Source organism: Zonotrichia leucophrys, chromosome 7 (genome assembly GCF_028769735.1).
Source record: "Zonotrichia leucophrys gambelii isolate GWCS_2022_RI chromosome 7, RI_Zleu_2.0, whole genome shotgun sequence".
Taxonomy (NCBI): domain Eukaryota; kingdom Metazoa; phylum Chordata; class Aves; order Passeriformes; family Passerellidae; genus Zonotrichia; species Zonotrichia leucophrys.
In genome coordinates, this window is record NC_088177.1 from 7,272,172 (window position 1) to 7,285,193 (window position 13,022).

Genomic DNA, 13,022 nt, shown 5'->3' on the forward strand with positions numbered 1-13,022 from the left:
CTAGCAGCAATGTATTGAACTAGTGCTATCATCTAGTTCATTTTAGTGTTTTGAAGTATGAGCACTGCAGTTTTTTATGTCTCTCAGAAGCAATGGTGAGCCAAGTTGTGAATTTTGTTTGAAGACTGGTGTACTATCTTGTAAATGCCTATGCTAGACAAAAATGTGCAAGCCTAGGGACAAGAAATAATGATTTGGAACATATACTTGTTGCTGTGTATGAAACTGAGATACTACTAATCTTGAAGAGACATAGAAGAACAGTATCTCAGCAGTCAGATACAATGCAGCTCCATATGCATAAAATACACTTTCAAGTTGTAATTATAGCTTTAAGTTGTAGATAAATATTGGTTCTTTTCAATTCTAAATCACTTCCAGTTACAGAGTAAGAGACCAAGTCTGTCACTCTTGATTTCAGTGAATGTAAGCTTAGGCTTGAAAATAATTAACAAACTGGCAATATTTAAAAAAAACATTTTTTATCCCTTTAGCTGCTGGTAATCTAGCAGATTTGGTGAAACTATTCCATGTTTTCACTATGAATTCAGGAAAGGAGAATCATGGAATGATGGGGTCTTCAAGTAGAAACTTTGTATGCAATAATTTGCAGACTTCATAGAAAGACTTGACCCTGAGTAGGATAATAGTTTAAGATCTGCAGTACAACCCCTAGGAAGGGACCATGATGATGCCAGTGATTTTACTACATCTGGAGTACCAATTGCAGTTCTTGTCCCCCACTTCAGAAAAGGTGCAAAAAAACTGGATAAGTTCAAGGGAGGACAGAAAAGGGTAATCATAAGCAGGGAGGGGTTGGTTTCCATTCATGGAACAGCCAGGACTGTTCAATCTGAAACAGCAGGAACCCAGGCAGGGGCATGTCAGCTAAAATGTGTGCAGCATGGAGAGGAGCTGCTTGTCCACTGCTCCTTTCAATGCAAGAATGTTGGATGAAAACAGGCAGCACATTGAAAAACAAATGAAAGGAAGACTTTTCATCTAAACAAGCATCAGAGCATCTGCAACATGGTTTTTATAAGTGTATGTGGGCTCAGTTAGGGGCTGGACAGCCATGAAAGGGATCTAGTGAGATGTACTGAACACACAGAGGGCAAGCTTGGGTCAGGAGATCCCTGAGCTCCCAGGGGGCTGGAGAGAGGTGAAGTGCTGGATCTTTCCCTGGATATTGGGCTTTGCCAGTGAAATGACACCAAATTACACAAACTTTCTGGACAGATCCACTGCAGCCACTCACATGTTAGCCAGGTCTCAAAAAGCACGCTGCATTGGCAGTCTCAATCACTAATTAGAAAGGAGCAACAGGCATTATAGTGTGATTACATTTTACTGGGATTTTTTTTTCTATTTAAACAGAAAATTAACATATCTTCTACTCAGTAGGCAAACTGGCTCTTACCAGAGTTGCTCAAGGTGTTTTCCTGCACTACAAAGCAGTTAAAACACACCAGCAGACAGGGTCATAGTTTAAATTACGAAATTATGTTTGAATTGAGAATAACAATCTCTTTGGAGGCCCCAAATTCTACTGGATTTGGAGAGGACCTCTTGTGTGCCATGATGCTTAGTTCCTCTCTCATGCTGCTTTGCAGCTTTCTGACACAGAGTTTTGCAGTATTTAAGAACATCCGTGTATCATCTACTGCAATTCATAATGCCCATTACAGTTAATTAAACACAAGATCTTTGACTAGCCCAGGACCCTAGATCAGCCCTCAGAAAATGGATCAATTGTGTCTTATTAAGAGAGAGCAAGGTGCCTGTGTCCTGGAAAGGACAAACTTATAGGTTTGACGCATTCAAGTAATTGTGGAGGTTCTCATTTCACACTGGAAAAAGGAATTGCCAATCTGAAAGAAAACCTGCATTAACAGATCTGGCTATGGGTTTACTCAAGACACCTCAGCAACACATTTAGCTGCAAGAAGTGTTTTCTGTGCCACCACAGGAAGAGATTTCTTCTCCAACTTACTGCACTCTCTTCAGCCACAGCTAATCTGTTGAATAAAATCTGAGCATTATCCAATGATTTGTTCTTCTGAGCTCCTCTGCTAAGAAACCTCCAAATTCAAAATCCAGAAAAACTCCTGCCACCTTAATTTTTGAAGTTCTGCTTCTCTAGTACTTGTCTTTGATTCTCAGATAGAGCTCTACCTTTACCTTCTTGTCTCAGCACCACAGATGAGGATTTACTTTGCACCTTGGTTCCTGGAGTCTCTTCACTCCAGTGCACCCACTGCCTCTCATTTGCATTATGTCAGTTTTTCTCACCCTGTTTCCATGATCTCTCACTTTCTCTCTTTAACCTGGGAAATCCTGCCTGAACTCTTGCTCACTGTTCACTTAGGTTCTCTCACATTTGCCACATCTTAGGTTCTCTTACACACACCATGCATCTACAAATAACTCTCATGTACCACTTAGATTTTCTTCTAACCAGGAAAAAATTTAACTTGCTATTTTTGGACTAACAGATGCCAAAGCTTTCAGCGATTCTTTTGGAACTGCTCTTTCATATACTACGAGGTTTAAAAGCGTGCCGTGCATGCCTGTGAGTCTCCATCCAGCAGAATTTCACCTGTGTGTCACACACGGGGCCCTCAGCAGCCCGGCGGGCACAGCCGCTGCCCCTTGGCGCATCCAACTCATCCCTCTCTGCTAACTTTGGAGGATAGCTGGGACGGCACCGGCTCCAGCCGAGCATTGCACCCGGGGCTGTGAGCAAGGAGGGCTTTCCCCGCGATGTTCCATGCCGCGGGCAGCGCTGCCCGGCCGCGGTGCGGCCAAGCGGAGGCTGCGCGGCTCCGGACACCCCGGGCAGCCCCCGCCCGCCGCCCCCAGCCCGGGGGCACCCGGGGGCCGCAGCACACAATGGCCCGGCCTCCGCCACCCCCCCGCCGCGCCGAGCCCCTGCTGCCGCCGCAGATTTGCCGGAGCCATTCACTTGCGACCGATTGCGATCGCGGCAGATGGGCTGGATCTGACAGCCCCGCTCCTCCGCGGGGCCGGGGGCGGAGGGGCCCGGCCGCCGCGCTCCCCGCCCCGCCGAAAGTGCCACCCCGGGCAGCCGCCCGCCCGCCCGCCCTCCCCAGGCACATGTTACGCGTCCCGCGGCTGCGGCGGCAGCGGCAGGAGAAGCCGCCGCGGCGGAACAAAGCGGAGCGGGCGAGCGGCGGCGGCGGGGCGGGCGGCCCGGGGGGCGGCAGCCGCTCTGCCCAGGCGGGGGGCGGCCCCGGGGGGCTCCCCGGCCCGCCGGGACGCGCGGCCCCCGCCCGCCGCAGGATGCGCCACCGCGCCCCAGGTAAGGAGCGGCCGCTCCCGCGCCTCCATCCATCCATCCATCCATCCATCCATCCATCCATCCATCCATCCATCCATCCATCCATCCATCCATCCATCCACTCTTCTATCCCTTCCTCTCTCCCTCCCTCACCTGCCCGCCGCGCCTCCTGCCCGCCCCGCCGCCGCCGTCTCCTCCCCTTCCCCGGCGCCCCGCGCCCGCCCCGGCGGCGCCCGCCGCTCCCCCGCCCGGGCCTGCGGCGCTGCCGGAGCCGGGCGCGGCCCGCGGGCGGGGGAGGCACCTGCAGCCGCCGGCTCCCACCGCCGGCCCGGCCTCCTGCCCGCCCCGCCGGCCGTGCCGCAGCCAGCGCCGATGGGATCCGGGTCCTGGAGCGCCGGGCGGGATGGACCGGGACCGGGACCGGGCCCGCCGGAGCCCGCACCGCCCCCTGCGCGCCCGGCCCAGCCCCTCCTCGGCACGGAGGAGAAGGACAACACGCTTTTTTCATGCCTTTTCCTCCCAGGTCTGCATTCGAGCCCTGTTGCTTCAGAGGCAGCGGATTTTGTTCCCGTTCTGTGCCTCTTGAAGGAGCATCCTAATGAGTTTTATTACTGTTTTAATTTTATTCCTGATTGTTTAAGGGTTGACCCCTCCACTTTGCGCTGATGGCTGGATGCAGACTGTCCCCATGGAAGAAGTGTATTAGGTAGAGAAGAAAATGACACGAAACTAATTTCTGAAATGAGTTGAAATACACAAAGCTGTAGGGTGTGAGGTAAACGCAGAGTGTTGAGTGACCCACTGCTGGCCATGAGGCTTTTGGCTGGTGATTCTTCTTTTTAGCTGTGGTAGGATGTTAGCTCCACTATCCATCTCCCGAGATGGGGTTAACCAGGGAATGACAGAAATAAGGTGGAATAAGTGAGAGTGGGCCTTGCTGCAGAAAAAATGCAGAGCCACATAAATACCATATTGTTGCAAACTTTATTTTGCATGTTAACAACTCTTTTTCTCCATGTAACCATTCAGAGTCCCCTTATGGAAATGGTTTTGTAAGTGTCCACTGCCCATCCCTTAAAACCAGATATTCCAGATAAACCCCCTGTTTATCATTAGGAAGCTAGCAAAGTTTTAACAAGGGAAGTATCATGAAGTAGAGAAGTGATTTACATCGGAGGGGCTGGCTGTATACATTACTGGATTGCAGATAAGCTATGTAAGTAAACAGAAGCACAGTGCTCTGTTATTGTGCATGACTATGGAGATATCATGGGACTCTTTTGCTAGTTAATAGCATAAGGCTTCGTGGGAACTGTTTGATCTGCAGGACTTTTGCTTGGCAGTAGTTTACTTAAGGTTATTACACTCTGTTTGGAGACTTGTATTTGTTAGCCATTATTGCATTCTTAGCTCCAGGCTTCCCAGAGTTACAGGTTAGTAGGTCAATAAAAATTGCACTGAAATGCTGGAATGGGCAGTCTAGAGTTTTAAATGTGGTTGGGGAATAACTAGGCAGTAATCAGAATGCTGAGGATTTTTTTTGTACATTTTTATGCTGGTCATCAGTGGTGAACCAAAAATACTTTTTTTTTTTTACCATGAATACCACAAATGCTTTTCCATTTCTTGTTAAGGGAGGAAACAAATCATATAAGCTAAATACAGAATTCCCTTTCAGCATAAAGCAATGAGTGCCTTTGGTTGAATTTACCAGGACTGAGTTCCTTTTGCTAGTGAACACTGGGATTAATGCCACTGGCATTACATGGGGCTTGCCAGTAGCAAGAATAGAAATGTCATCAGGTTTCTGCTGCTATGGATTTACATGTTTCCTTTAGGACCTGCAATTTGCTGTGCCATGGAGGGAAGCAGTGTGGAAAAGTACATTTGTGTTACAAATGCTCCAATAAAATTTGGAGCCATCCAGGTTACAGCGCTCTTTGTGACCCGCTGGGTTCTGGGTGTGCAGAGGGAGCCTGAGCGGGGCTGGGCTGTCCTGTCTGAAGCCCTGCCTGTTCCCAGAGCAGCTGCAGCCTGTGCTGTGATCCCCCTTCCCACCAATCCTTGGACATGGAGGTTCCCTGTGTCGGTGGAGCAGTCCCACTCGTGTCACAGCACAATTTGCAGAGTTAAAGTGACCCATGTGGTGTGTCCCCACTTCAGTGGTGTGCTCATCAGGGAGGATGGATTGGATGGTGAGAGCAGAGCTCTGATGGAAAACCAAAAAATATAAAATGTTCACAGTAGTTTCAGCATCTCTCTTATTCTTTCCCCTTTCACTGAACATCATGGACAGGAAGATTATATACTTTAGCTCGGAAACATTGTATGTTATTGTATACATTTGTATTGTATACATACATATTGTATGTATTGTACTTTTTGGCTTTTTCAGTGTGGTCTCCTTTCTAGATTATTTCCTAGGAAATTTATTCCCACTTCAGCTTTTCCTCATCTCCATTTTTGCAGTTTATTTCATTTAGCATGCTCTTACTGACAAGTTTTTCTTCTTGATGTTTAAATGTATGCTTTGTAGCACTTCATGTTACACTCTTTCTTTAGCAAAAACCTTCCCTTTCTGTAATAATTATAAATGGTAAACTCTTCTTCTGTGCCATGTAGGATTGGTTACAACAGTTGTAGAGCATTATTGCTACACCACTGCTTGTCTCTACCAGATAAATCCCTACACAGATAAGCCCAGCAGCAGCAGCAGCCAGGTGTTGTGCATAAATCCACTTCTTACACTAATTAATTTTCCTTTTAAGACCCTGATTTTGCCACCAGTTAGACACCTGCTTAACCTGGGAGTTACAGCACTGAAATAGATAGGCTACTCTGCATGTAAAGCTAAGTGTGTGTGTTCCTGTTCACTTGCACCTTGCAAACAGGTGCTGTACAAAAAACTCCAAACAACCCAATCCCCTTTGCTTTGCTCCAGTTCTCAGGAAGGGCAATTCAATAGCTGCTGTTGGATTTAGCTAAAACATAATCCCATCAAGTGGTGGAACTGACCTGGGACTGGTATTTAAGACACAAACATGGTGTTTCTGCTCTTGGCTGATGTTTCCATGGATGTTCAAACCCTCTTTTTCCACCTGAAACTGCACCATGGTGAAGTTGAGACTATCAGAGCAGTGATGCAGAATTTCCACTGCTCAGAAAGGAGGGAAGGAAAGGGCAATTTTAAAAATATTTGTGTAAAAACATCAACCAGAAGGTTGATGGTAGGATATCTTTTCATTCTGAAGAAGATGTGGAGGGATTATTACAGCAGCAAAATTCTGTTTCTTGGTTCTAACTATTTGATATTTAGATGTCATATATGGAAACTCCTAGGAATTATGAAAGGATTGATGGTATTAGAACATTAGGTGATGGTTACAGTCACAAGCTGATGTGAATGGAATTTTAAAGAATATACATAATAGTTTTGATATATTCAAATGATTTAAACCTTAAGAGAAAGTTATGCAGCAAGACTTATGTCAGAAACCCTCAAGTTGTCTGTTTCTTTGAGAATTTATTTTTTCTTCTATACTTATCATTTGAAATGAAAATAGGAAGCTGCTTTTTTAAATTTTTTTTTTCAGAGACAATCTTTAAAGTGCAGAAATTAATGGCTCATAAAGGATAATCAAGTACTTCTGCATCTTGCTGTGGTGTGTATGCACTGACAGTAGGCATCTGAAACATAAATTATTCCTCAGAATAATCAGAATGAAAGTAAGATCATGAAGGAAAAACCAATATGTGAGGAAAAAAAAGTTCATTATATTACAGAAGCGAAGTTCTCAACACTGCTGTGTGCTTTGAAAGAACAAAAATAAGTGTTCTTCTTTTCCCTGTCTCACTTTATAGGATTGCTCTTAAATCCATGTGGTTCCAAGTGTCTGAGCCAAACATATACCAGTTGCTATCCATGTACATCTTTTTTCCACCTTCTAATAACTTCCCTTGCTTTGTGTATAAACCCCTCTAAAAAGGCTCTTGGCTCCTGATGGCCTGTGTTGTTCTAAATGGACAATGCAGCTGCTCTCTCATTATGTCCACTTGAATCCTCTCAGTTCTTCTCTGTGCCAAGGTTTTACCCATGCTCTTGATCTGAGCCACTACAGGAAGCTAAAATCCTTATCCCATTGTATAGTTGTGATGATAAAGTAATTAGTGCCTGAGTCTACCACATCCTTATTCTGAGTGTTTTTTTTTTTTTGTTCTGAAGGTGAGCTACATGCTTTAAGCATTTCAAATTATAATTTCAGGTTTCACTGCCATAAATAGTTATTTATGTGGCAAAAGACATCGATCTTTACAGAACTTTTCTTCCATTTCTTTCCCTCTCTCTCCCCTTCTTTAAATTGGCTGCCTGTGCACCTCTTCTGCATGCCCTCTGTGTATGTGTGCATTCCAGTGGATGTTCCCAGACTCAGGCACAGGGGCCAGCTGGCATTTGTGGAATGATGAGCTCAGTGCCTTCCTGCACCCTGAAGGGCAGCAGTGTCCTGGCTAAGGACACACCTGTGTGGCATGTGGTCAGAGGGGAATGTGGGCCAAACCCAGTGCAATAAATGCATCTTTCTATTGGGTTTGGGAGAGGACCAGAGCTACCAGGGGAGCCACAGTAACCATGTGTTGCGTCCTGGCCTTCTTGGCATCTGCAATAAAGTGATTCCTGGTGGCTACTGAACAGGAGATTGAATTGCAGGCATTCCTGGTGGTGTTAATGGGAATCTGACATGCCAACCTTCAAGCATATAAAAATATTTTTTCATGTAAATAGCACATGTGGTAGTAGAGAAGACTGCTGGGAATGCCTCTGGTATCTGAGCTCTAGATAGGTGTTTGTTGTTCATAACGCAGGAACAATTTGCTCTAAGTTTTGCTGCAGGGCTCTCTCTCTCCAGTAACATTGGCTTTACTCCTACTGCTAGAGCTTGTATCCTGGAGATGAGTAAATATCAATTTTCAACCTTACCTAATGGAAATTAATAATTACAGTGGTGTTGTACATGGCTATGGTTTGATTTTTTTTTTTTTTAATGCTCACTCTTGTTAAATAACTTTATTTATATTTGGTATGGCACTTTAGTAGAACACAGACAAGAAGTACTGGTATTACCAACCGACATGGCACAAATGAGAAAAAACTTGATTATTTGCTGTGATCCCTGGTGGGTCCAGGACCACACCTCCACTTCATCTCCCAGCTGGCCCAAGAGGTTGCACCAGCTGCTGTCCTGGGCATCCAGCAAGGAGTCAGCTGCTGGGGACCTTGCTGCATCTGTGTTATATCTGGGGTGTCAGGGTGCTGTCCTGGAGCACAGCTGCAGGGGAAATCAAGGCAAGCTATCATGAATGGTGGGCCCAAAACCTTGAATATCAACACACATCAAGTTTTCAGTGAGAAAATGCTCCTCTTCACATTGAATTGGCACTTCAAATGCACCTAATATCTTAAAATATGATCACAAAGAATGTCTGTCTCCCAAACTTGACATTGTATGTGTGAAACACAGCTCAGCAAATGATGAGAGATTTAGGCTGCAGGGTACAAAGAAACATGAGGAATTGTTAGTCAGAGAGCAAGAATAGATTTGTTTTGATGTCAGGGGTTCTGTTTGTTCTCAAAGCCTGACATTCTCACTAGGCTGGATATCTGAAGAGCTGCTTCAGAACTGCTGAGCCTCCATGGCTGGCACTGTGTCTTACAGGTCCAAATGTGACTGGTGGGTAACAGGAGCCTACAATGATGATGTTTTGGGCTGCCTCTGCCCAAACTCCATACCTGAAACCCAGGAAGTCCCAGCACATCCCAAGGTTTCCTCTTCTGGACTCCGTGTAAAGCAGCTCCTGGTTTGAGAGGAGAAGGCATCAGGCTCCCTGATGAGGAGTTAGGAATTGCTTCCTGAGATTGCAACTCACAGAGGGTCAAACACCACTTCTGGTATTTTGATAGGAAAGACTAGAAGAAGGATGAGGATAAATGGCAGTGTAGTTGTTCAATGTTCAGAGAATGAAGCAAAGTCAAGGATGGCTATTGTTTTTAAGCCAGGAAAAACTGTAATAAACCTGTATGGCAAGGAGCTGAAATCAGGGACAGCAGAACTCTTCAGAAAGAGTAAGGAGACCAGGTGAGAGGAGGGACTGAGATATCAACATGATCTTGGCAGGTGCGGAGGAAGGAAATTAACTTCTTGAATTTTGATTTGCTTCCTCTTGGAAGAAAATGTGGACTTGTGTTCAGGAAAAGAACTGTAGGTTTGCACAAATTAATCAAAGGCAGAAAATACTTGACTGCAATGGGATATTCTATTAAGTTTGAAAAGCTGAGTTAGGAAAGTGTCAGAACTAAAGGAATAAAAAAATGCAGTAGAACAACCTGTTCAGTCTCGAGATTTGTGATACAGGTGTTGCAAGTTGTGACAGAAGGTGTGGAAAAAGATATTAAGATCTGCAACAGCATGAATTTCAGAGAGGGGTGAGACCAAACCATAAAACTTGTAGGAAATAAGTGTGGCATTAACAGGTGTTAGAAATCTTTTATTTTACTGAGAATTGTTTTCTAGGGTAGAAGTACTTGTGTAAAAGAAAGAATCAGATTTTTCATAACTAGTTAAATATTTTTTTGTTAAAAGCCATTGCTCTTAACTTATTGGTGTAGTGTGCACTGTTAAAGCATATGGTGGTAGTGGTCCCTGATGGATTTATTTCCTAGAGTAATGAAAACATGCTTTATTATTTATTGTACATTTTTTTGTCTGATTCTGGGTTTTCTGCAAGGGTGGAGGTTGGATAGTATGGGATGTATCAATATGTGAGTTTATCTCTCCCTTGTCATGTAAAGGCTTTTCTAAGAGAGATATTTTTAGCAATACTTAGATAAATATTATTAGAGTCTGGATTGATCTCCTTAACATCTTCACTCAGCAGCGTGTAGCTGTGATAGTCTTAGGGACGGTAGGCAAGACAAGGTTTTCAGTCATGGGTGTCTCTGATGGGATTAACACAGGAAAAGATTCAGGCTTTTGGCACACAAACCCTATTGTCCCTCCTTTCAGTTCTGTTAATCTCCTCTTTTCTGGTGGCAGCATGGCCCACGTATTTTTGACTCAGATCCAAGTTAGCTGAACCATAACTTGGTTTGTTTAGTAGTAGCTGGATCAAACCAAGTGTGAGGCATGTAATAATTCTGGTCTGTTTTTCTGCAATTTTCTGCTGATATAACCATGTAAAGGTAATGGGTGAATTAGTGAGAGCTGTTGTTAGATCTAAAATATAACCCACAGTTCCAGCCAGGCATGGATTTATTGATGGCACTGGGGGGATCTAGGCATGGCATGATCCTCTTCCCTCCAGTTGCCCCAGTCAATATGTCAGATGCAGAGCTCCTACATGACAGGATGAAATCACAGCCCTGTATCTGGGTTTCCCTTCCCATTTGAAGCAGTAGTGAATCTCCCTCTGCCTGCAGAAAACTTGCCCCTTTTTGTTGTGGGGTTATTGTTTTTCTTTTACAGTGCAATTACAAATTATCCCATCAGTGAGGTCTGGATAGGATGTGTGAAAGCTCCTTTTCCCAATGGTGAGGCACTCAGTCAGTCAGTGAAATAGTTGGATTAAGACTGCATTGAAGGTCTTAATTTATTTCTTTGACTGTCTAATAGGTAGTATAAGTAAATAACTATTTCTGAGAGACTACATCTGCTGCTTTATAGAGAAAGCTGCTCAACACTGCTAATTTATTAAAAATAAGGAACAGGGATGTATTGTTAGATCTGCAAAAAAACACAGCTTAGACATCTTTCCTCTATAAAAGAAAAAAACTTTCATCTGTGGAAAATCATACAGTGCTTGCAGGATTGTTGAAGGTTGTGACTAGGGTTACAAGGAGACAGACCAGGGTGAGTGGAAAATAATGTTTGGGTTTCCCTGGGGCTGCCCCTGTGCCACCTCAACTAGTCAGCCCCAAAGGGGAGGCTGTACCATCCTGAAGAGGGACCTGCAGGGGTCAGGATTGGATCATTTGTTGTGAGCAAGAGAAAATGCAAAAGAAAACATGGTCTTGACCTGCTTGTTATTTATAGTAATTCACATTGGTTTAAAAGCCTGAAAATCACTTACTTTGCTTCCATTTGGAGTGAGCTGGCCAGTGGAGTGGTTGGGTTAGAGGATCTTCAGCAGGCAAAATGTGCTGCTGTGAATGCAGCTGGGTCCCAGCTGAGGAGATGGGTCACAGCTCCTCAGTGGGAGCAGCAGCATGGGGATGCAGACATAGGTGGATAACAGCAATTGAATCTGTCAGCTAAATTGAATTTTAAAGTTGTCTAAATGTGCTGTATTTTAGTACATGCCTTATTTTTTATTTTCTGCCCAGAGGCATAGACTTTTTTGAATGAGGCCATCATTGATTTGTGGCTGCTCAGAGGTTACCAGGATAACAGGCTGGCAGCCCAGTGCCTCAGCCATGCTCATGTTTGGTTTTGTAGTGCATGTCAAGGTCCCAAGGTTTCAAGTCAGATCTTTCAAGAGGTTCCATTTGCACAGCCCCCAGCAGACCCAGCCAGTGCAGGGTGGCCCTGGGGAGAATTTGGCTCTTGACTGGACATAAACCTGCTCTGTAAAATCTGCCCTTCCTGAGTAGTCTTCATAAGCCTTTTAAATAAGAATTGCTGGTGTCAGAGCAGGAGTTTGCAGGGAAACTGGAGAAAGGTATCACAGGGACAGAAATTACCCACTGGAGAATGCCCCAGTCACAAAATTGTGTGGTTGAGTGAAATACCAACCTCTGTGTATATACTTGAGGTGTATTTATACTCCAGCTTTCTTCCTTATAAGTAAGTTTCTTATTGACTGAAATCTTCCTATTTTTGAGTACTGTTCTGGCTGGAAGACATATTTCTTCAAAGGTTGGAGTCTCATCAATGACCTGTGACTACATTTCCACAGGAACTCCTCCGTGGCAGGCAGTGAAAGTTGCCACATGCATTTGCAATAATGAACCTCTGGCTCCTTTGTGCCTTATCTTTTTAGGGAAAAATCCTTCATAATCTCTCAACATTCATAAAAAATGATGATTTTGTCAGACTGTATTAGAAATCACAGCTTTTGTTCAGGCTAGCTATATGGGATAAAACCCTTCAGAAAGGAGAAGTTTCACTTAATGAAATGTGACAGTTAAATAGCATCATTAGAGATTTCCTCTTCATCTGCAAGTATTTACCTGAGTATTTCAATCATAATAAGGAATAAAATATTTTCTGTTAGGAGATTGGATGGTTTTCACATGGATATTTTAGACAGCTATTTTTACATGTTTTTATGCAATTTTTGACATGTTATCATAATCAGTATGAGTACAGTTCATAAGGCTCTGTGTTATCCAGGTCTGTAATAGTGGTATAATATCAGCTTTGCTCCCAACAACATTAACCAATATTTTGCTGTGGCTAATGTGCAGCAACATCATAGATGTTGATAATTATGACTGGTGCCACTGACTAACCCTCTAAAAGTAGCATTTTGATTTTTTTGTGCTGCACTGGGATGGCGGCCAGTTGGCCTCTGAAGATAGTTTCCATAGCTACTGTCCTACAGAGAAAGAAAATGCTGCCACAGCATTTTTCCTTTGCACCTTTATAGTTTTTATGCAAGCTGTCAAGACAATTAATTTTCATCAGATGTATTGGTTATTAGCTGTTGAACGCAGGGGGGCATGGGTTGG

The 13,022-nt window shown here is 44.2% G+C and overlaps 1 protein-coding gene across 1 annotated transcript in view; it reads left to right on the forward strand.

Moving 5' to 3' along the window:
• Positions 1 to 3,293: 3,293 nt before the first annotated feature.
• The window catches only part of NCKAP5 (NCK associated protein 5), a 226,366-nt gene continuing 216,637 nt past the window's right edge, over positions 3,294 to 13,022 (forward strand). The window contains exon 1 of the mRNA XM_064719088.1: positions 3,294 to 3,322. The gene's annotated coding sequence lies outside the window, so the exon portion shown is untranslated. The remainder of the gene's footprint in view (positions 3,323 to 13,022) is intronic.